The 26,002-nt window shown below is 34.5% G+C and overlaps 1 long non-coding RNA gene and 1 pseudogene across 2 annotated transcripts; both read right to left on the bottom strand.

Annotated features, from left to right (window-relative positions):
* Positions 1-1,973: 1,973 nt before the first annotated feature.
* LOC143241856 (uncharacterized) lies at positions 1,974-14,656 on the bottom strand (annotated as a pseudogene). The gene is made up of 2 exons (XR_013022310.1): positions 13,924-14,656; positions 1,974-2,830 (listed from the first exon to the last, which is right to left on the bottom strand). The product of XR_013022310.1 is annotated as an uncharacterized LOC143241856 (transcript).
* A 4-nt stretch (positions 14,657-14,660) lies between these two features.
* On the bottom strand, positions 14,661-24,266 carry LOC143241857 (uncharacterized). Its single transcript, XR_013022311.1, has 3 exons — positions 23,894-24,266; positions 18,438-18,540; positions 14,661-14,764 (listed from the first exon to the last, which is right to left on the bottom strand). It is a non-coding gene; the product is annotated as an uncharacterized LOC143241857 (long non-coding RNA).
* Between the last annotated feature and the right edge of the window lie 1,736 nt (positions 24,267-26,002).

The raw sequence follows: 26,002 nt of genomic DNA, 5'->3' as shown, positions 1-26,002 counted from the left end.
CAGTCCTTTTAAAATGTTATAAGAAACACTTTTAAGTATAATATAATGGAAAATTCTCTCATAATTCAGATATTTAACTTTGTATGTCTCACAAACTATTTAAATATAGAAGTTTGAAATTCTTCTATGTTTAAAAATGTAACATGGTTTTAAAATAAGCATCATATTTCTATCAATCAATCATACAAATAAACAATACACGTTATTTATCACAGGTAGTTAAACGACATGTCTGTAACATGTGGATCTGAACTCGTGTCTCTAGAAACATCTCTTATGTTATCACGGTTTCCACTCTGTAACTTCCCATTGTCTTCTATAATTTACTGAAGTTTTAATTGTGTGCTGGATTGAAAACTTATAAACATTGCTATATTTATAGAGAAGATTGATGGTTGGGATACTGATGAACATTGTTGTGTTATCTATCTACAGTAGAGTTTGATGGTTGGGATACTGATGAACATTGTTGTGTTATCTATCCACAGTAGAGATTAATGGTTGGGATACTGATGAGCATTGTTGTGTTATCTATCTACAGTAAAGTTTGATGGTTGGGATACTGATGAACATTGTTGTGTTATCTATCTACAGGAGTTTGATGGTTGGGATACTGATGAACATTGTTGTGTTATCTATCCACAGTAGAGATTAATGGTTGGGATACTGATGAACATTGTTGTGTTATCTATCTACAGTAAAGTTTGATGGTTGGGATACTGATGAACATTGTTGTGTTATCTATCTACAGTAGAGTTTGATGGTTGGGATACTGATGAACATTGTTCTCTTATCTATCCACAGTAGAGTTTGATGGTTTGGATACCGATGAACATTGTCGTGTTATCTGTCTACATTAATGTTTTATGGTTGGGATACTAATGAACATTGTTGTGTTATCTGTCTACATTAATGTTTTATGGTTGGGGTACTGATGAACATTGCTGAGGTATCTGTCTACATTAATGTTTTATGGTTGGGATACTAATGAACATTGTTGTGTTATCTTTCTACATTAAAGTTTGATGGTTGGAATACTGATGAACATTGTTTGTTATCTATCTATACTGATGAATATAGTCTGTTGTGTGTTATGGTGGATTTCTACATTAACTCTATGATAATAATCTAAAGTTGCTTCCGGGCCTGCATGGCCTAGTGCGTTAAGGCGTGCGCTTCGCAATCCGAGGGTAGCGGGTTCGCGCCCGAGTCGCGCCAAACATGCTCGCCCTCCCAGCCGTGGGGGCGTTATAATGTGACGGTCAATCCCACTATTCGTTGGTAAAAGAGTAGCCCAAGAGTTGGCGGTGGGTGGTGATGACTAGCTGCCTTCCCTCTAGTCTTACACTGCTAAATTAGGGACGGCTAGCACAGATAGCCCTCGAGAAGCTTTGTGCGAAATTCCAAAACAAACTAAAGTTGCTTCCATTAAGAAAATAGAAAGTTACTGTTCACAAATTGTTAGTAATATATGTGTTTAATACTGGATTAAAGACCTATTGATAGCTTGAACTGTATCAGTGAGTTTAGTATGTATTTGTTATTCTGAGAGACATGTATTATATATGGATAATTTAAATGTTGTAAGCCATTTGGACAGACGTAAGGTACAGGAACTAAAACGTTATAAATTGTTAATTATATGAATTTTCACTAGTATTACTCGCTTTATCAGGTCACGATCTGTGTGTGTGGCTCTCATGTTCGTGTTTATTGTTAAGACGGAGATATGTGTTCGTGTTTATTGTTAAAACGGAGATATGTTTTTTTTTTAATTATAGTTCCCATTTTGACAGTTAACTATATTATAACACTAATAGAAATTCCATCACCGATTGAGTACGTTTCATTGTTGGCAACTGTTTAAGATTATTTTGTGGATGATCTGACAGTGAGTTTCATAAAAGTAGTGACATTAATTCTGATGTAATGTTTTATGATTTAAGTTTCATATAACTTACACTGAGATATCCTCAACTAATCATATTTTATACATCCAAATTAGTTGATAAAATGTTACATTATTTACAAATATTTTACGTGAAATATGACATCAGTGCAGTACGGTACACGTGTTTATTTACATGTACTTAATAGAAGCCCGGATTGGTGTGTTCTATTATACAACGCTTACAACACCTCTTCACCATTCTGTAACCTTCCGCAGTGATGGCGCAGTCCTGGATGTTCAGCTGCTGTAAACCTCGACAGTAGTAAGCGATAGCCCGGACTCCTTTATCGGTCACCATATCGCAGGACTTGAGGCTCAGTTTCTTTAGGTTCGGGCAGTGCTCCGACAAAAGCTTCAGTCCGTAGTCTGTGACGTCACACTTGCCGATGTCTAGTGCCCGGAGCCTTGGACAGCTCCTGGACAACACTTCCATGCTGTCATCAGACACGGCCTCACAGCCTCGGACGTTTAGGTAGCGCAACTTGTAGCAGTGGCGTGCTATTTGCTTGACACCAGCGTCCGAGACTTGGTGACATTTAGCCACACTGAGGTACCGCAGGTTAGGTCCCAGTTTAGCAAGTTCATAAAGACCGAAATCAGTGACCTGTAAACAGTCGCTGACACTAAGTTCCCAGAGCATCACACAGTAACTAGCAACGTACTTGACCGCCACGTCTGTCAGCTGGACACAACGTCGAAGGAAGAGATGGGTTAGCTGAGAACAGTTCCGGACGACCCCTTTCAGCGCGGAGTCCTCCAGTGAGTGGCAGTCTGTCATATCTAGGAACTGGAGGCACAGTTGGCGATTATCTTCAGGGACAGTATCACTTGATTCTGTAACAGACTGGCTGGGATCAACACACGTCACTCGGTAACAGCCTAAAGTACAAAAGACCAGAACATGATGGTAGAGTCATCTAGTGAGCTTTTGAATGAACGAACAAAAACTAAACAGAAAATCAGAGAATTAAAAAAAACAAAAGAAACACACCTAGGGATGCCTCTCTGTTTTTATTCAGTAATGATAATAAATCATTTGTTTATCTGTCAATTCAGGTACTGTAATAATATACTTCTTAACTGTTTATCTATTTATATACTTCATAAGGAATAAACCACCAAAGTTCTTTCTATTTGTGTACAGAGGAAAGAACGTAATAATAACATATTATTAACAAATATAAAGACGAAGAAATGTACTGTGTTGGAAATTATGTACACACTCTAAGTTGTTATGAGCAAGAGAAAACAACACTTTAATTAGGCTCGTAAATATCGTTTATATTGTTAGTGATAGCTCGTAATTAAGAATCACTTTGTAACAGATTATGAAGTGAATGTTTTATTTTACAATAAAAATATTTGTATAATAACAACAGCAAAAGGACCACCATTTAAAAAATACTAGAGAACATGGATAATTTAAACTATTTCTTGTAGTTTATAATAGAGATAACATATGAACTACGAGTTTCCTAACAAACCCCAGGAGTAATGAAAGCTTCTGTGTCGGTTATACAAATTGAAAGTTGAATACAGCTTAGTTTTCTTTGTGTTTCTGCTAATTTACTTATCTGTCCGACAGATGTCACCCAAATCGTAGTGTTCCTGAAATAATTATATGGGCACAATGTTAGGGAACGGGTAGAAAGAGGTCAGGAAACCCTTCCTACTGAGAGACGTGTTTAATACATGTCCATTAACACTGGGCATATTTTGATGGAGTTAAGTTCTAAGCTTTTCAATGTTTTGTTTTTATAATTTGTCAAGTTTTGTAAGAGACCATGAGATAAGAGTGTTATATTCTAAACTGAGATATCACTGTTATCCTATACTAGGGCAATATTTGATATCACTGTTACCCTACACTAGGGCAATATTTGATATCACTGTTATCCCATACTAGAGCAATATTTGATATCACTGTTATCCTATACTAGGGCAATATTTGATATCACTGTTATCCTATACTAGGGCAATATTTGATATCACTGTTATCCTATACTAGAGCAATATTTTGTTATACTTAACGGATATACTTGATACTATAATTTGTCAAGTTTTGTAAGAGACCCTGAGATAAGAGTGTGATATTCTAAACATATTTGATATCACTTATCCTACACTAGGGCAATATTTGATATCACTGTTATCCTATACTAGGGCAATATTTTGTAATACTTAACGGATATGCTTTCCGCTAGCTCAACGGCAAATCGGAGGGCTTAAACGCTAAAAACTAGATTTCGATACCCGCGGTAGACTGATAGATATTCTATTGTGTAGCTTTCTGATCAATAACAAATAAATATTTAACTAATATCAAGCTACGATCAGAACAAACAACAGATTAGAGAAAAGCTAACAAAACGTAGCTGTCTGTTTAACTGGATGATAATGCTTATTTAAGTAGTTAGGCTTATATTTATATATATTAATGGGAATCTCCACTGTCTTTAACATGAATTATTGACTAGGACATGAACCCAGTTAACAGTTACCATAAACGCTACAGAATTGACTGTCTGACTTATAACGTAAGAAAATATACTTTTCTTCAAGTAATAAACTTTAAATAAGTAGGTATTTGACATATGCCTAACAAAAGCTTTTTAGTAAACATGTTTAACACTAAACATTTAGAGATATATATTTATCGTAAGGATAAGAAAGGGAAACATTGTCGAATATTAGCACAAAACAACACAGCTTTAGTAACGGTAATAACTAAAGAATTAACTGTATTATATAACGCTATGTAACAAAAAAAAAAAAAACACACTATATAACACAAATTTTGTTCCTGGATAGTATGTGTTATTTCTTAATTGCTTGTGTTGTAAAAGTACAGAAAATGGCCATTATTCCTTTCAAACTTTGTTTTTGTGACCTGGATAATGAAATTTATAAACTAACCTGTTTTCTATGTAAAAACGGGCAAATTTGTACATTTTCATTTACATAAGGTCTGAATAAAACAAATTATGAATCGAGATTTACATGTATTTATACTAAAGTTATACAAAAATGTTTAGAAGTGAGTAGTTTTTAGAAATTTGCGACTATAATATAAATCGCTTTCACGTATCAGCTCCCAAGTATTGTCTTCCATCATGTTTTTGTTATACACTTCCAGGTCACAAAAACAAATTTTAAAGAGAAAAATAGGTCTTTTTCATTTACTTCAGACATAAGCAATTGGGAAATAACACTTTCTGTCTAGGAACAAGAAAAAGTAAAAAAATTGTTACATAGTGTAACAGAAAACGTTAATGACAAAATTAGGAAAGTAGTCCCACAAAACACAAGAATAGACCGAACGTAACTTGAAGAAACATGCTTTTACAGCTGCATTGTGCTCTCTACTGTTTCCATTGAGGGAAATTGAACTCCGGATTTAGATGTGTAAATCCAAAACTTATCTCTGTCCCATGGGGAACATAAATCTAAGATAACATAGAATATATTATAACAATATTCAGTTTTGTCTGTCCTGACATTGAACACGCACTTTACTATCCAGGTGTGCATGTGCGCACCGAACAAAAGGAGAATGTATTTGTTTGTTTCTTCTTGAATTTCATAAAGAGCTACACGAGGGCTATCTGCGCTAACCGTCCCTAATTTAGCAGTGTAAGGCTAGAGAGAGAGCAGTTAGTCATTACCACCCACTGCCAACGCTTGGGCTACTCTTTTACCAACTAATTGTGGGATTAATCGTGACATTATTATGTCCCTTTGGCTGAAAGGGTGAGCAAGTTTGGTGCGACGTGGATTTGATTCTCAGGCTACTGCTAAATTACGAACAGCTATCGCAGTATCGTGTAGCTCTATGTGAAATTCAAAAAACAAACAAACTCTCTGTATTGAGTTTCATTTTGGATGTATGTTGTCCAACGTAGCTTTCTATACTGAGTTTTATATTAAATAAATATTGTGCCATCTATACCTCACCAGTGGTATTTATTCCAGGTATTTGTTGTTTCAGTTTTTACCACTGGGTTTTATTCCATATAAATATACTTCGCGGAGTTTTTACTATTGGGGTTTGTTTTAGATGAATATTGTTCCAACACTTGTTTGATTATAGATAAGTATTATTCCTAATATATTTCCACTGGGTTTCTTTCTCCAAAAAATGGTTTCATCTATTTGTTACAGCTGGATTTTATTCCAGATATGTATTCTTCCATTTAGTTAGCACAGCTGGGTTTTATTCCAGATATGTATTTTTCTATCTGTTTGCCACAATTGGATTGCATTCTAGGTGGATGTTGTTCCATGTAGTTTTCACAGCTGGGTTTTATTCCAAATATATGTTGTTCCATCTAGTTGTCACAGCTGGGTTTTATTCCAGGCATGTGTTGTTCCATTTAGTTAGCACAGCTGGGTCTTATTCCAGATATGTGTTGTTCCATTTAGTTAGCACAGCTGGGTTTTATTCCAGATACGTATTGTTACAGATATCTAGTTAGTGGGTTTTATTCCAGATACGTATTGTTACAGATATCTAGTTAATGGGTTTTATTCCATATACAACAGATATCTAGTTGTCACCATTAAATCTTATATTAGACAAATGTTCTTTATTCACACTTTAGTTTTAATAATAGGTCTCTTTAATCGGGTTCCTGCGTCAGTGATATCTTTTGATAATTTTGATCTATTCTTGACACTACAACTTTGATTTCATTTCTTAAAAGAAGGTGGAAGAACAAACATACGTTTACTGTCTGGTTTATCCAGGGTCACAGAACCCTCTCACGTTCCTGAGATACATTTACTCGCCAAGAACTCACGCGCTCACCTGGATGCGAGGGAAATTGAAGACTACCCCTAGCGAGAGAATATGTTTCCATAAAGTAGATCTATCATTCTCGTGTTAGTCATTATAGAACACGTCTAGATGGGTAAAAGAAACTTCCTCGCCTAGGAATAAGAGAAACAAGATTCCTACAAGTAGTTAGTTGTTCGTCCATTTAAAATAATGTATCAGTGGATGAAACAATCATATTAAGTGTTCTACCACTTATAACACCACTTGGTAAAGACGACAATATCATGAACAAATAGTTGTTAATAAATGAGTGATTATTGTATATATGTATATATTAAGATATGATAGATGGTGAATATCTGATTACTATACATATTAACGTATAATTGATGGTAATTACTGTCGCTCATCCTTCTCAAATAAACAGCAGTTTATCCAACAGTTGTTGTGGAATCTTTTTCGTGTTGAAACAAGCCAACTTGAAACAGATCTGATGCGTCGTTTAAGGCAGTAGAACATAGAAACCAAATTATATCAATGTTACTGAAGAAAAATACTCATGTTACAGTATTCAGTTGGGATATTCGATACAGAATTTTACAGAAACAGTTATATATAGTCAACCACACCCGCCACGTTTTAGCACATATCAAATGAAACAATCCCCAAAAGGTTACACTGAACATTGACGACGTAAATCCGAGAGACGATTAAAACATTCTGGTCGTGGAAGACCTATCACTTCGTTAAAACACGACTGTCAAACAATTGTATTTAAACCAAAAAAAATATAAACTATATTTAATACGTAATGTTATAACCCGTCTGTAAGCTGTGAATGGAAGACAACTATACTGTCAAACAATGGTATTTAAACCACCAGAATATAAACTATATTTAATACGTAATGTTATAACCCGTCTGTAAGCTGTGAATGGAAGACAACTATACTGTCAAACAATGGTATTTAAATCACCAGAATATAAACTATATTTAATATCTATTGTTATAACCCGTCTGTAAGCTGTGAATGAATGACAACTATACTGTCAAACAATGGTATTTAAACCACCAGAATATAAACTATATTTAATATCTATTGTTATAACCCGTTAATAAGCTGTGAAAGAAAGACAACTATAATGTCAAACAATGGTATTTAAACCACCAGAATATAAACTATATTTAATATCTATTGTTATAACCCGTCTGTAAGCTGTGAATGAAAGACAACTATAATGTCAAACAATGATATTTGCAACACCAAAATATAAATTATTATGTATATGGGCATACAACAGACAGTAGTATTATATTTATATAGATAAGTAGTTACATACACAAACAACAGACAATACTACTATATTTATATAGAAAGGTAGTCACAAAAACAAACAACAGACAGTACTACTATATTTATATAGAAAACTAGTTACATACACAAACAACAGACAGTACTACTATATTTATACAGAAAAGTAGTCACATACACAAACAACAGACAGTACTACTATATTTATATAGAAAACTAGTTACATACACAAACAACAGACAGTACTACTATATTTATACAGAAAAGTAGTTACATACACAAACAACAGACAGTACTATTATATTTATATAAATAAGTAGTTATAGGGGCACATAACGGACAGTACTATTATATTTATATAAATAAGTAGTTATAGGGGGCACATAACGGACAGTATTATTATATTTATATAAATAAGTAGTTATAGGGGCACATAACGGACAATACTATTATATTTATATAGATAAGTAGTTATAGGGCAACATAACGGACAGTACTATTATATTTATATAAATAAGTAGTTATAGGGGCACATAACGGACAAGTACTATTATATTTATATAAATAAGTAGTTATAGGGGCACATAACAGACAGTACTATTATATTTATATAAATAAGTAGTTATAGGGGCACATAACGGACAGTACTATTATATTTATATAAATAAGTAGTTATAGGGGCACATAACAGACAGTACTATTATATTTATATAAATAAGTAGTTATAGGGGCACATAACGGACAGTACTATTATATTTATATAAATAAGTAGTTATAGGGGCACATAACGGGCAGTACTATTATATCTATATAGATAAGTAGTTACATGGGCATAAATAATACTACTGTTATATTTATATAGATAAGCAGTTACATGGACATACAACAGGCAGTACTGTTTATTTATATAGATAAGTTTTTATATGGGTATGCAAGAGAGAGTACTATGATATTTACATAGATAAGTTGGTACAAGGACATACAGTAGACATAAACAATAGTACTATTATATTTATATAGATAAGTACATATATGGACATACAAGAGACATTACTATTATACTTATAGAGATAAGTAGTTACATGGACATAACCAACAGTATTATTATATTTATATAGATAAGTAGTTACATGAACACAAAACAGATATTACTGTTGTACTTATATAGATAAGTATTTGTATGGTTATGTAAGAGAGAGTACTATTATATTTATATAAATAAATAGTTAATTGGATAAATAACAGAAAGTACTATTATATTTATATAGATAAGTAGTTACATGGACACACAACTGACAGTACTTTTATATTTTTATAGATATTTAGTTACGTGTACATACAGGAGACGGTAACATTATATTTATATAGATAAGTAGTTACTTGGACATACAACAGATGGTAATATTATATTTATATAGATATTTAGTTACGTGGAAATACAGCAGAGGGTAATATTATATTTATGTAGATATGTAGTTACTTGGACATACAACAGACGGTAATATTATATTTATATAGATAAGTAGTTGCGTTTATCTAAACATGATAAAATGGTTAACATGCATCAGATTATCCCATAAGTAATGTTCGAAAATTTAATACAGAAAGTGCATCATCATTCCTGTCTTTGTAGAAGGTTTTAATGACTAAAATATGTAGTAGGACGTGTATAAAAATGTCCAGACAAATAAAACAAACTAACCCAACTACACTTTTTTATATCATTAATCAAATACACCCTTATGAAGATGAATGTCCATGGAGCACATTAGGCATATAATGCTTTATCAGCTTAAAAAGGTAATATGAAACTACATGAAACATTCAAGGTGCTTATGGTGCAGAGTCTCTCAATGAGAGATATTGAAGGTGGTTTCAGAGGCTCAGATCAGGTGACTACAGCTTAAGTGATGCGTCACGATCAAGTCATCCTGTTGAGTTTAATAATAACTTGATGCTGGGTGTACTTGATGAAGATTGTGTTGTAACAGTTAAAGAACTAACACAAAAGCTTAATTCAACCCATTCAACAGTTCACCGTCATCTACAATAACTTGGAAAGGTGCAAAACTTGGAAAATGGGTCCCACCTGATTTGAAAGAAGCTACGTTTAGACCAAGAGTGGACATTTGCATTTCTCTATAATTTCGTGAATGTAACTCTCCTTTTGAGCAGGTTAGTGACTGGAGATAAAAATGGATATGTTATAAAAATGTTTAGCACAGCAGACAATGGCTCAGTGTAAGTAAACTGATTAAAACACAAAATGGAAAATATTGCTAAACATTTGGTGGGATATTGTTAGTTAGTTTGTTTGTTTGTCTTCTGAATTTCGCACGCAGCTACTCGGGGGCTATCTGCGCTAGCCGTCCCTAATTTAGCAGTGTAAGACCAGAGGGAAGGCAGCTGGTCATCACCTCCCACCGCCAACTCTTGGGCTACTCTTTAGCAACGAATAGTAGGATTGACCGTCACATTATAATACCCCACGGCTGAAAGGGCGAGCATGTTTGGTGTGACCGGGATTCTAACCAGCGACCCTCGGATTACGAGTCGAACGCCTTACCCTACCTGGCCATGCCATGTTGATGTGACCCACTTTGAGTTGCTGCCACTCAATGTAACAGTTACATCAGATATCTGTTGTCAACAGTTCGAGTGTTTGAATGTTGTACTAAAAGAAAAAAGGCCTGCAGTTGTAATGGTGTTGTGTTACACCAGGATAAAGCACGGCCCCATACAGCATGTTGTGTTACACCAGGATAATGCACGGCCCCATACAGCATGTTGTGTTACACCAGGATAATGCACGGCCCCATACAACAGGGATCACATCTGTATAGACTGACCAGCTGGAGTGGGAAAAACTTCCACATCCTCCTTATTCTCCAGATCTTGCTTCATCTGATTATCATCTGGTTCAAAGTTTGCAGAACGATCTTGATGCAAAAGAGCTTGGAACACATGAAGATGTCAAAACTACCCTCTCTACATTCTTTTCCTCCAAACCCCAAGAATTTTATAAAAGTGACATTCAGAAGTTTGTGAATCATTGGCATGAAGTAATTAATAATAATGGAACACACATTACTGATTAAATAACATTAAAAGTGTTTGAAATCCTTTCTCTTTTTCTGAACTTACATTACTTAAGGGATGAAATAACCTGATACGTTAACAGAAACTTATTTGAAAAAAATTATTGTATTTAATAATCTTCAAGCAGATGCATAATGATAGACTATATATATGATATAGATAACAAATTGTTCATATAGTATAGAACAATATGCGTCTGGACAGACTAAATAATGGCCCAGCATGGCCGAGTGGTTAAGGCGTTTGACTCGTAATCTGAGGGCCGCGAGTTCAAATCCCGGTCGCACCGAACATGCTCGCCCTTTCAGCCGTGGGGGTATTATAATGTTACAGTTAATCCCACTATTCGTTAGTAAAAGAGTAGCCCAATAGTTGGCGGTGGGTGGTGATGTCTAGCTGCCTTCCCTCTGGTCTTACGCTACTAAATTAGGGGCGATTAGTGCAGATAGCCCTTGAGTAACTTTGCGCGAAATTCAAAAACAAACAAACAGACTAGATAAGGACGTGTACAGAAGCACAAACAGTGATTCCATTGAAGTCACCACACTTCTCAAGATAATGGCGACACGGACGTTCACGTGCTTGTATCGCCTAAAATTCCTCAATGTACCAGGACTTTGGCTACTAACAATGTCTGTTAAGAAGTAACTCAGCTCACAGGTAAGATACCCGCCCTCTATTTAATCCGGGTTCAACCAACTCCCTCAGCAACCGAACATGGCGTATAAATAGTTTCTTTCTTCCGTGTTTATACCTTACGGACTAAATCTGTTTCAATTTATAAAAAAGAAAAGAAGGACAACATTATGATTTACAGAATGTAAAATAAACCCCGGAGAAATATTAATTTGGACAGCATGAACTGATCCAGAAGATGTTTATCGAATGAAACACGTTTTACAGGTCTTACGTCAACAGTTTCTTATAATATCTACTCTGGTGGCACCCAAAACACGAGCTGATCTGGACAACACGTGTTAAATGACCATTGTAATCATAAAAAAAAACTTCTTGGAGGCCGGGCATGGCCAGGTGGTTAAGGCACTCGACTCGTAATCTGAGGGTCGCGGGTTCGAATCCCCGTCGCACCAAAAATGCTCGCTCTTTCAGACGTGGGGGCGTTGTAATATGACGCAATCCCACTATTAGTTGGTAAAAGAGTAGCCCAAGAATAGGCGGTGGGTGATGACGACTAGCTGCCTTCCCTCTAGTCTTACACTGCTAAATTAGGGACGGCTAGCGCAGATAGCCCTCGAGTAGCTTTGTGCGAAATTCAGAAAACAAACAGTGTCACAATTTTCATTTATTTAAAAAATTAATAATATTACTGAAACAGTAGCAAATGGACAATGGGCCCGGCATGGCCAAGCGTGTTGAGGCATGCGACTCCGTAAGCTGAGGGTCGCGGGTTCGCATCCCCGTCGCGCCAAACATGCTCGCCCTTTCAGCCGTGGGGGCGTTATAATGTTCGGTCAATCCCACTATTCGTTGGTAAAAGAGTTGGCGGTGGGTGGTGATGACTAGCTGGCTTCCCTCTAGTCTTACATATCTAAGTTAGGGACGGCTAGCGCAGATAGCCCTCGAGTAGATTTGCGCGAAATTAAAAAAAAACAACAACAACACCAAACTTCTTAGAACATAAGCACACTATATCGTATAAAGGAATTTACAAACAAAGAAACAAAAACAGGTTTGACTGCAGAGGACACGTTAAGTAGCGAAACCAATATCCTTATAGAATTGGTATAATTCTGTTCGTGCGTATTTCAACTTTCTTAGCATGACATTATCTAAACGACACATATTATATGGAACAGCAAGTTGACCCTCTATGCTATTTTCTAACATCAATTTTCGGAACCTGAGAGTCTTGTAACGGCGTAAGTTTTAGGTGTCCGTTAGAAGAAATAACAACAGTTTTATGACTTAAGTTTTAGAAATTCGAGAGAGTGCATTGCAATAGTTTTATGACATTCATTATAACTTCAACAAGTATTCACTGGAAACAGTTTTATATTTGATTGCTAGTGTTTATATGAATTGAAGGGTATACACGTTACACAATGTTTATGTGAAATTGTACGTTTTATTATCAAAACTATCGTCTCTTATTGTAGATCAGTAAAACTGTGGCAGAACATTTTTAGCATGGAAAAATTTTAATTTATATAATTTAATTTTAAAATAATTAACCATCGTCAGGTATTTAATTAGATTGTTATTTTTACCCGCATTATGTTTAACATGTTTTTGTTTGATAAACGGTTTTGTTGTCGGACAAATGGTTGTGTTCTGATGAATAAGGGAAGATCTCGTGTTTATCTTACGGTGCTACAAAACAAATTTAAAGATATTAAACTTTCCTTCTGTTGTTAAAAAATTGAAATATCTGAATGATTAGAAATGAAAGCTTAGGCTAAATCAGGGACATGTTTTGACTCTTTGGAGTGTTTACCTAAACTGCGTTACACCTGTGTCATAAACGCTATGACTCACAACGCTGGAATTCTAACGTGTAGTAGACACGTGGATAGCTGAACTGGACGCACTGATACTTAAAGTCAACATCATTAGAAAAACTAGTATCTGTTTGGAAGATAATTGGTTGAAGTGAAAGAGCAGACTGTTAAACAAAAGCCAACAAATTACCATACAAAAGTTATTACCCAAACTTTGTTATTGAACAAATTGTCACTTGATGTCGCTAGTATCTGAAAGCACCACAAACCCTTGCAACAAATGAGTGAAAATCATTTATTAGTTAGGTGGCAACGAAATTCTTACCTGTCAAATCTAACCTTTCCAGGTTCAGACATCTGGAAACCAAATCATTGACCCCCTGTATTGGTCACATTACTACATCCTCGAATCTCAATACTTCTGAGTTCTGGACAATGTTTTGCAATAGTCCACATGCCCTTATCTGTAAGACGTGCACAACCATTCAGACACATCCGTTCCACTGTCAGACAAACATTAGGAGAGTCCCGACACAGGAGCCGGAAAAGTGTCTTCAGTCCGGGAGTCTACGTTAATTTTGTCACTAGTCAGCGTTATTGAGGTCCACAGTTCAGGTTCCCATGCTAAAAAATACCATCGGCGACAAACACGAGCACACACACATAAATGATTACTAGATAAATAAGAAAATATTTTCAGTATCAGCTCATCTGTCAGTCTGTCTAAATGTGAACACCTTGATAGTTTTTTTCCTTTGTATGTAGCTAGAAGTTTCTCGGTGTCTGATAAAATACTCTGATTTCTTAGTGCAGACGTGGGACAGCTCTCAGGGTAGCTCCAAAGGCTGGGAGAGACAGGATCTTGCCCATTAAACGACTTGTGGGTGGAAGAAGGTGTCAGAGTAGGAGTTAGTGGCGCATTCTGGCGAGAGAGTAAAGTATGATAACCCAGGTCATGACCTGGCGATGTTCTTCCGCTCGAATAAGACCCCAAGTCACTCTTAACTCCTACTCTAGCTTCGGCTAATGGTGCAGTTGGTGGCATAAGAGAAAAGTCATTCAAAGTTCTCCTGCGAGTCGGCGGCCATCGGAAGGTAAATAGAAATCCATAATAGTCTATACTTTAAATTACCAAAGGCAATCAAATAAAGTCATTAAGTGGAAACCTAAGAAGGAAAAAAAACAACAACAAAAGTCAAATATATGTGAAGATTTTCTCTATACGCATTGAATGTTGTGTAAAATAGAATATTTCTTATAAGATGTAAACCTAGAATGAAATGATACAAACGGTGAGGCCTGCCGTTTTCTGTTTTTATTTTTTTCTGATGGTTCCATTATGATCGAAAATGACAAGTATATTCATGTGAAAAAGTTAGGACACACTATAAAAGTCTGTGTATTTTTGTAACATTTTTAGATATTTCGATATCTAATCTCACTTTTAACAATACTGAGAGATTATAGGAATATAACTAAACAATTAAAACTGTAGAAAAGACTTTTCAAGATCTCCTGTAAATGTAATTCTATAAAAATGATATTCTAACTGAAGAAAAAGTTAGGACACCCTACCCCCTAATAGCTAGTGTTACCCCCCTTTGGCTGAAATAACTGCAGTGAGACGCTTGTTGTAGCCATCTACCAGTCTCTGACATCGGTCTGAAGAAAGTTTGACACACTTCTCAATGCAGAATTCCATCAGCTGTGAGATGTTTGAGGGGTTTCTTGCATGTACAGCCCATTTCAAGTCATCCAACAGCATCTCAATAGGATTAAGATCTCAGTGATGTCGAGAAACCCACTTGTTGAGAAATTTATATGTTTATTCAAAAACCAGGCACAAAACTGAGGTCTATACTATGTAAAAACTACACTGACAAACACCACACCAACATTATTTATAAAATACAATGTGATAACTGCCACGACTTCTATATTGGAGAAACAAGTAGAAAAATGGAAACCAGATTCAAAGAACATAAAAAGTCACCTTCACACGTTTTCGAACACTGCAAATCAAATAAACACAACATAACCATAGAAAACACTCAAATACTAAATAAAGAAAGAAACATAAACAAACGCAAAATTAAAGAAGCCTTACTTATACAACAACTTAAACCCAAAATAAACCAATATAAAGGAACGCCTTTATACCTATATTAATATAATAAAATAAATAAAATTATGTATTCAAACATCTAATACCGCCCTCTACATTTCGACACATAGTTACATAACCCCTTTCAAACATGTGGTCAGCTTCCGGTCAGTTACCTCTTTCTTTGTGAACCTGACGATGACCGAAGAAGGTCGAAACGTTGTTCGCTCTTCTATGTAAAATATTTTCTCAACCCAAACGAGCCGTTTTTGCATATAAAGGATTAAGATCTGGTCTTTGACTCGGCCATTCCAGGACTCTCCATTTTTCAGTTTTCAGCCAGTCCTTGGTGAATTTACTGGTATGTTTTGGGTCATTGTCGTGTTGCATGGTCCAGTTTTGCTTCAGCTTTAATTTTTTTACAGATGGTCTCACATGATCCTCAAGCACTCTCTGATACACAGTAGAATTCGTGGTAGATTCTATGATTGTGAGCTGTCCAGGTCCTGCTGCAGCAAAGCAGCCCCAAACCATGGCACTTCCACCTCCATAGTTCACAGTTGGTATGAGGTTCTTTTCCTGGAATGCTGTATTCTCTCTGGCAAACTTCAGTCTGGCCTTAGAGAACAAAGGTTTCCTCCTTGCACACCTCCTATGCAAGTTAAACTTGTGCAGTCTCTTTCTGATTGTAGAGGCATGCACTTTCACATCAACAGTAGCCAGAGCCTGCTGTAGGTCCCGTGATGACATGTTAGGGTGTTTGGAGACCTCTTTTAGCATCTTGCAGTCTGCTCTCGAAATGAATTTGCTTGGACGACCAGACCTGAGCATGTTTGCAGTTCATTTGAAACCTCTCCACTTGTTGACTATTTTCCGGACAGTGGAATGGCTGATTTCAGAATCTTTTGGAATCATTTTATAATCCCTTACCAGACTCATAAGTTGCTACAATTTTCATTTTGAAGGCCTCAGACAGCTCTTTTGCTCTCACCATGGTGCTCACTCTCACTTCAACAGTCAGGAGCACACCAAACTAAATGTCTGAGGTTTAAATAGGGCAAGCCTCATTCAAAATGCTGAGTAACGATCTTCTAATCGTGTGCACCTGGTGTGGTACACCTGTGTGTGAGTTGAGCCATTTTAAGTTGAAATAAATGTGGGGGTGTCTTAACTTTTTCCTCAGTTAGAATTTTTATTTCTACAATTTACTTTTCATTTGATTGTTTGTATTTAAATTTATGTCACCCTTCATTCTTACCTAATATTTAAATCTTTATGACAATCGTGTGATGAATATCAGAACAATGTGAAATACTTGTATGTACATATATATAAGCTGAGAAATAAGTGAATATTAAATAAGTTCGAAACTTGTAAATATTATTCAGCTTATCAGCTTTGTGGTCATGTAATCAGGAGGTGAGACAAGAGAATGGATTTGTTTTTAATCCAGAAAATACCTTAAGGCTACGTTTGAGGGCGGATCGAGGTCAGCTAGCAAAGCCGTCTTCTTCCCTATAAACGAAAGTGTAAGAAGAGACGGATTCTAGTCAACTAAACCAAGAATTCTCCCGCACTTAGTGACGTTGTCACAGATCAAAATAATCTTCCTCTTTAGTCACAAACAAGAGGTCAGTTTCCCTTCAAAGAATAACCACGTGAACGTATAAATTTGTATATCACGTAACTTCGAATTCTGCAAACTATTTTCGGTGTAGTATTAACCAAAATCAAAATCATGAAAAGATGTGTACGTCAGCTAAAAAGTAATTTTAATATTTTTAATTATTATATCTAACACATGAAAATGAAATATATTCTAAACAAAAAATATAAATAGATGCGTTTCGATTCTTTATTGTTGACCCATAACATGTGTTTTATATTCCCTTAGTAATGATAAAACGATGTGTCCCAGTTCTATACTGTTAACTAATGATGTGTGATTTATATTTCCTCAGTAATGATAAAACGATGTGTCCCAGTTTTATACTGTTCACAAATGACGTGTGATTTATATTCCCTCAGTAATGATAAAACGATGTGTCCCAGTTTTATACTGTTAACTAATGATGTCTAATTTATATTCCCTTAGTAATGATAAAACGATGTGTCCCAGTTTTATACTGTTCACTAATGACGTGTGATTTATATTACCTCAGTAATGATAAAACAATGTGTCCCAGTTCTATACTGTTAACTAATGATGTGTGATTTATATTACCTCAGTAATGATAAAACGATGTCCCAGTTTTATACTGTTAACTGATGACGTGTGATATATATTTCCTCAGTAATGATAAAACAATGTGTCCCAGTTCTATACTGTTAACTCATGATGTGTGATTTATATTTCCTCAGTAATGATAAAACAATGTGTCCCAGTTCTATACTGTTAACTCATGATGTGTGATTTATATTTCCTCAGTAATGATAAAACAATGTGTTCCTGTTCTATACTGTTAACTCATTGTGTGTGGTTTATATTACCTCAGTAATGATAAAATTATGTGTCCCAGTTCTACTTATTGACTCATGATGGGCGAGTTCGATCATTTTGAGGTTATTAAAATCGGTGCTGTTCATAATACCAAATTTCGATCATGACTAAACATTACGAAAAATAAACATTTTAAACTGAATTTACTCATTTTTAATTAAATACGAAAGTCTTCCTTTCTCTAGAGATATTTGCAACATCTAATTTCTATTTCATAATTGAAAAAGTTGCTTACATCACAACGAATTGAAAAGTGACTCTTCCGTCTTCAGTAAGCTTGGGGACACTTTCCAAACGTACGAGGACCTATCATTGCAGTAAGCACAGCACAAAGAGCCCTAAGAAACAAAATGATATCAGGTAGTTCCAATCCGGTTAAACAGTTCCTTCCAATTAAATCACAAAAGCAGAAACTCTGGAACAATGTCCTTAATCCGAATATGAAACATTCAGAACTTGTTTTTAATATATGTACCACAAGTAATTAACATGTAATAGTTGTTTCTGATTCATGTTTCACCAATAATTAACAGGTAATATTTGTTTTTAATGCATATTACACCAATAATAAACAGATAATATTTGTTTCTGATCTCCGTTTCACAAATAATTAACAGGTAATATTTGTTCCTGATCCATGTTTCACCAATAATTAACAGGTAATAGTTGTTTCTGATCCAAGTTTCACCAATAATTAACAGGTAATAGTTGTTCCTGATCCATGTTTCACCAATAATTAACAGGTAATAGTTGTTTCTGATCCATGTTTAACCAATTATTAACAGGTAATAGTTGTTCCTGATCCATGTTTCACCAATTATTAACAGGTAATAGTTGTTCCTGATCCATGTTTCACCAATCATTAACAGGTAATATTTGTTTCTGATCCATGTTTCACCAATAATTAACAGGTAATATTTGTTTCTGATCCATGTTTCACCAATAATTAAAGTGTAATAGTTGTTTCTGATTCATGTTTCACCAATAATTAACAGGTAATATTTGTTCCTGATCCATGTTTCACCAATAATTAACAGGTAATATTTGTTTCTGATCCATGTTTCACAATAATTAAAGTGTAATAGTTGTTTTTGATACATTTACCACTAGTAGTTGACATGAAATTATGGTGATTCCAAAAACATTTCTTATGACGAGCATTTTAGAACTGCTTCAAATTCATTCTTCTACCTTAAACCTAAAAGCTGTTAATTTACAATATTCTAATGTTTTGGTGTCACCGTGTTTCTAATACCTATTAAACTTGTTTTCTACCCAACGAATCAGTTCCTAAGGTAATATTAATGTTTAAATAGTCGATGATCTTGAATGTAAGAAGGTAACCAAGTATCTTCTGCTAAATATTTTGTATAGACCTAAGTTTTAAATAACAGTTCTACTAAATTCAGAATAATTTACGAAGTGTATCATAACCCGAAAAATAACAGGAACAAAACATGTTACAAGTGTTACCACTAGTAACATTACTATTTAGGTGTTAACATTACGCTGTGAGTGACAATACTGTTAAATTATGTTATAAACTGATCCTTGTATATTAACACCATACTATAGGTGTTACTCCAACTAAGCCTATCAACACTGATCCTTGTATATTAACACCATACTGTAGGTGTTACTCCTACTAATCCTATCAACACTGATCCTTCTATATTAACATTATACTACAGGTGTTACTCCAACTAAGCCTATCAACACTGATCCTTGTGTATTAACATCATACTATAGGTGTTACTCCTACTAAGCCTATCAAATATGTTTATACTAGGTTAACACTGACCCTCTTCTATTAACATCATACCATATGTGTTTATGTTAGTTTAACACTGATCATTGTATATTAACACCATACTATAGGTGTTACTCCAACTAAGCCTATCAACACTGATCATTGTGTATTAACATCATACTATAGGTGTTACTCCTACTATGCCTATCAAATATGTTTATACTAGGTTAACACTGACCCTCTTCTATTAACATCATACCATATGTGTTTATGTTAGTTTAACACTGATTATTGTATATTAACACCATACTATAGGTGTTACTCCAACTAAGCCTATCAACACTGATCATTGTGTATTAACATCATACTATAGGTGTTACTCCTACTAAGCCTATCAAATATGTTTATACTAGGTTAACACTGACCCTCTTCTATTAACATCATACCATATGTGTTTATGTTAGTTTAACACTGATCATTGTATATTAACACCATACTATAGGTGTTACTCCAACTAAGCCTATCAACACTGATCATTGTGTATTAACATCATACTATAGGTGTTTCTCCTACTAAGCCTATCAAATATGTTTATACTAGGTTAACACTGACCCTCTTCTATTAACATCATACCATATGTGTTTATGTTAGTTTAACACTGATCATTGTATATTAACACCATACTATAGGTGTTACTCCAACTAAGCCTATCAACACTGATCATTGTGTATTAACATCATACTATAGGTGTTTCTCCTACTAAGCCTATCAAATATGTTTATACTAGGTTAACACTGACCCTCTTCTATTAACATCATACCATATGTGTTTATGTTAGTTTAACACTGATCATTGTATATTAACACCATACTATAGGTGTTACTCCTACTAAGCCTATCAAATATGTTTATACTAGGTTAACACTGACCCTCTTCTATTAACATCATACCATATGTGTTTATGTTAGTTTAACACTGATCATTGTATATTAACACCATACTATAGGTGTTACTCCAACTAAGCCTATCAACACTGATCATTGTGTATTAACATCATACTATAGGTGTTACTCCTACTAAGCCTATCAAATATGTTTATACTAGGTTAACACTGACCCTCTTCTATTAACATCATACTATATGTGTTTATGTTAGTTTAACACTGATCATTGTATATTAACACCATACTATAGGTGTTACTCCAACTAAGCCTATCAACACTGATCATTGTGTATTAACATCATACTATAGGTGTTTCTCCTACTGAGCCTATCAAATATGTTTATACTAGGTTAACACTGACCCTCTTCTATTAACATCATACTATATGTGTTTATGTTAGTTTAACACTGATCATTGTGTATTAACATTATACTATAGGTGTCAGTCCTACTAATCCTATCAAATATATTTATACTAGGTTAACACTGACCCTCTTCTATTAACATCATACTATATGTGTTTATGTTAGTTTAACACTGATCATTGTATATTAACACCATACTATAGGTGTTACTCCAACTAAGCCTATCAACACTGATCATTGTGTATTAACATCATACTATAGGTGTTTCTCCTACTAAGCCTATCAAATATGTTTATACTAGGTTAACACTGACCCTCTTCTATTAACATCATACCATATGTGTTTATGTTAGTTTAACACTGATCATTGTGTATTAACATTATACTATAGGTGTCAGTCCTACTAATCCTATCAAATATATTTATACTAGGTTAACACTGACCCTCTTCTATTAACATCATACTATATGTGTTTATGTTAGTTCAACACTGATCATTGTGTATTAACACCATACTATAGGTGTTACTCCTACTAAGCCTATAAACACTGATCATTGTGTATTAACACCATACTATAGGTGTTACTCCTACTAAGCCTATCAACACTGATCATTGTGTATTAACATGATACTATGTGTTTCTCCTACTAAGCCTATCAAATATGTTTATACTAGGTTAACACTGACCCTTTTTTATTAACATCATACTATATGTTTATGTTAGTTTAACACTGATCCTTGTGTGTTACATTATACTATAGGTGTTGCTCCTACTAAGCCTATAAACACTGATCATTGTATATTAACACCATACTATGTGTTTCTCCTACTAAGCCTATCAAATATGTTTATACTAGGTTAACACTGACCCTCTTCTATTAACATCATACCATATGTGTTTATGTTAGTTTAACACTGATCATTGTGTATTAACATTATACTATAGGTGTCAGTCCTACTAATCCTATCAAATATATTTATACTAGGTTAACACTGACCCTCTTCTATTAACATCATACTATATGTGTTTATGTTAGTTTAACACTGATCATTGTATATTAACACCATACTATAGGTGTTACTCCAACTAAGCCTATCAACACTGATCATTGTGTATTAACATCATACTATAGGTGTTTCTCCTACTAAGCCTATCAAATATGTTTATACTAGGTTAACACTGACCCTCTTCTATTAACATCATACCATATGTGTTTATGTTAGTTTAACACTGATCATTGTGTATTAACATTATACTATAGGTGTCAGTCCTACTAATCCTATCAAATATATTTATACTAGGTTAACACTGATCCTCTTCTATTAACATCATACTATATGTGTTTATGTTAGTTTAACACTGATCATTGTGTATTAACATTATACTATAGGTGTCAGTCCTACTAATCCTATCAAATATATTTATACTAGGTTAACACTGACCCTCTTCTATTAACATCATACTATATGTGTTTATGTTAGTTTAACACTGATCATTGTGTATTAACATTATACTATAGGTGTCAGTCCTACTAATCCTATCAAATATATTTATACTAGGTTAACACTGACCCTCTTCTATTAACATCATACTATATGTGTTTATGTTAGTTTAACACTGATCATTGTATATTAACACCATACTATAGGTGTTACTCCAACTAAGCCTATCAACACTGATCATTGTGTATTAACATCATACTATAGGTGTTTCTCCTACTAAGCCTATCAAATATGTTTATACTAGGTTAACACTGACCCTCTTCTATTAACATCATACCATATGTGTTTATGTTAGTTTAACACTGATCATTGTGTATTAACATTATACTATAGGTGTCAGTCCTACTAATCCTATCAAATATATTTATACTAGGTTAACACTGACCCTCTTCTATTAACATCATACTATATGTGTTTATGTTAGTTCAACACTGATCATTGTGTATTAACACCATACTATAGGTGTTACTCCTACTAAGCCTATAAACACTGATCATTGTGTATTAACACCATACTATAGGTGTTACTCCTACTAAGCCTATCAACACTGATCATTGTGTATTAACATGATACTATGTGTTTCTCCTACTAAGCCTATCAAATATGTTTATACTAGGTTAACACTGACCCTTTTTATTAACATCATACTATATGTTTATGTTAGTTTAACACTGATCCTTGTGTGTTACATTATACTATAGGTGTTACTCCTACTAAGCCTATAAACACTGATCATTGTGTATTAACACCATACTATAGGTATTACTCCTACTAAGCCTATCAACACTGATCATTGTGTATTAACATGATACTATGTGTTTCTCCTACTAAGCCTATCAAATATGTTTATACTAGGTTAATACTGACCCTTTTTATTAACATCATACTATATGTTTATGTTAGTTTAACACTGATCCTTGTGTGTTACATTATACTATAGGTGTTACTCCTACTAAGCCTATCAAATAAGTTTATGCTGGGTTAACTCTGATGCTTCTGTATTAACATCTTACTATAGGTGTTTAGGGCTACTTAAGTTCACATTATTATGGAATAATCGCAGCGGCCTCTATACTTAACACATGAAAACAATATTCAAAGCTATTAAGATAACATTTTGAAAGAAATAACTTACCTTCGAGAAACTGACAAATATATAGTTTTTGAAAGATTTCATATCCTCTTGGTTGTACACAACCTGTTCTAGGTAAACAAACAAAAAGATCTTAGTCTCTTTTGAGACTAGCCCAAACCCCCGCTCGATACCATCTGAACTCGGCCAAATAGTTATCCGGACAGCCCCGTCTGTACCTGTACACAGTGTGAGAAGAACTAGCTTGCCCACGTAAGCACGTGGCATTGTCCTGGCGCCAGTTGGTTCGGGAATGTATGCTTTGCCTGCGGCAGAGCTTGTAACTGGTGTACTTCTGCAGGGTCAGGTTCGTGCCACTCTGAGAACCACATGACGGGTTAGTTACCATCTTATCACCAGCAAGGCACCAACTATCTGTCTGTGCTAGCAGAACAGTAGGTCACCTATGTCATCCACATTTCTGTTTCTCAGTTCATACGTCAGTCTGTGCCATATTTGGTTCTACACCAGGGGTAATAAATATCTTTCACAAATACAAAAAACGTTCGGTGTTACGGTAGTGAATCAGTTCCTCCTGCCAATTACTGTTAAACGCATTTTGCTATTATGACTACACATGTTGATTCTGAGTTTTGTCTATTGTTACTTAATTGTGAAATTTTATTCTACAGAAAGTTACTTGTATCTATTCTACTTGCTGGCGTGTAATCTTCAGAACAAAACGTTACATAATACAAAAAACGAGTTATTATCAGTGAAGAACATTCAAAGATCTATTAACAGATTCTGTAACTCACACAAACATTAATTTACACTAAAAGAATTTAAATATGCATTTTAAGTCTCTCTTCCCTATAATTGGATTCTTCCTTAGCACATGTTTTCCCAAATTATCCAGTGCCTCTAACAAGGTACCCATTAAATAGCCCATTTAGTAACACGTGATATCCCAAATTATCTAGTGCCTCTTATCTGGGATTCCACTAAGTAGTCCATTTTGTAACACCTGTTATCTAAAACTATCTCGTGCCTATAATCTGTGACCCCACTAATTAGTTAATTTGTAACACGTGTTCTCTATAACTAGCCAATATTTCCAATCTGTAATCCCACTAAGTGGTTAATTTGTAACAGGGTTCTCTCTAGCTAGAAACACAACTGTTATAAAGATACAAGAGCCATAGTGAGATAAGAACTGTCATACAACTGTTATAAAGATACAAGAGCTATAGTGAGATAAGAACTGTCACACAACTGTTATAAAGATACAAGAGCTATAGTGAGATAAGAACTGTCACACAACTGTTATAAAGATACAAGAGCTATAGTGAGATACGAACTGTCACAAAACTGTTATAAAGATACAAGAGCTATAATGAGATAAGAACTGTCACACAACTGTTATAAAGATACAAGAGCTATAGTGAGATGTCACACAACTGTTATAAAGATACAAAAGCTATAGTGAGATAAGAACTGTCATACAGCTGTTATAAAGATACAAGAGCTATAGTGAGATAATAACTGTCATACAACTGTTATAAAGATACAAGAGCTATAGTAAGATAAGAACTGTCATACAGCTGTTATAAAGATACAAGAGCTATAGTGTGATAATAACTGTCATACAACTGTTACAAAGATACAAGAGCTATAGTGAGATGTCACACAACTGTTATAAAGATACAAAAGCTATATGAGATGTCATACAACTGTTATAAAGATACAAGAGCTATACTGAGATAATAACTGTCATACAGCTGTTATAAAGATACAAAAGCTATATGAGATGTCCTACAACTGTTATAAAGATACAAGAGCTATAGTGAGATAATAACTGTCATACAACTGTTATAAAGATACAAGAGCTATAGTGAGATGTCACACAACTGTTATAAAGATACAAGAGCTATAGTGAGATGTCACACAACTGTTATAAAGATACAAAAGCTATAGTGAGATAATAACTGTCATACAGCTGTTATAAAGATACAAGAGCTATAGTGAGATGTCACACAACTGTTATAAAGATACAAGAGCTATAGTGAGATAAGAACTGTCACACAACTGTTATAAAGATACAAGAGCTATAGTGAGATACGAACTGTCACAAAACTGTTATAAAGATACAAGAGCTATAATGAGATAAGA

This window comes from Tachypleus tridentatus, unplaced genomic scaffold, assembly GCF_004210375.1.
Source record: "Tachypleus tridentatus isolate NWPU-2018 unplaced genomic scaffold, ASM421037v1 Hic_cluster_1, whole genome shotgun sequence".
Classification (NCBI taxonomy): Eukaryota; Metazoa; Arthropoda; class Merostomata; order Xiphosura; family Limulidae; genus Tachypleus; species Tachypleus tridentatus.
This window is presented reverse-complemented; position numbering and strand designations above follow the sequence as displayed.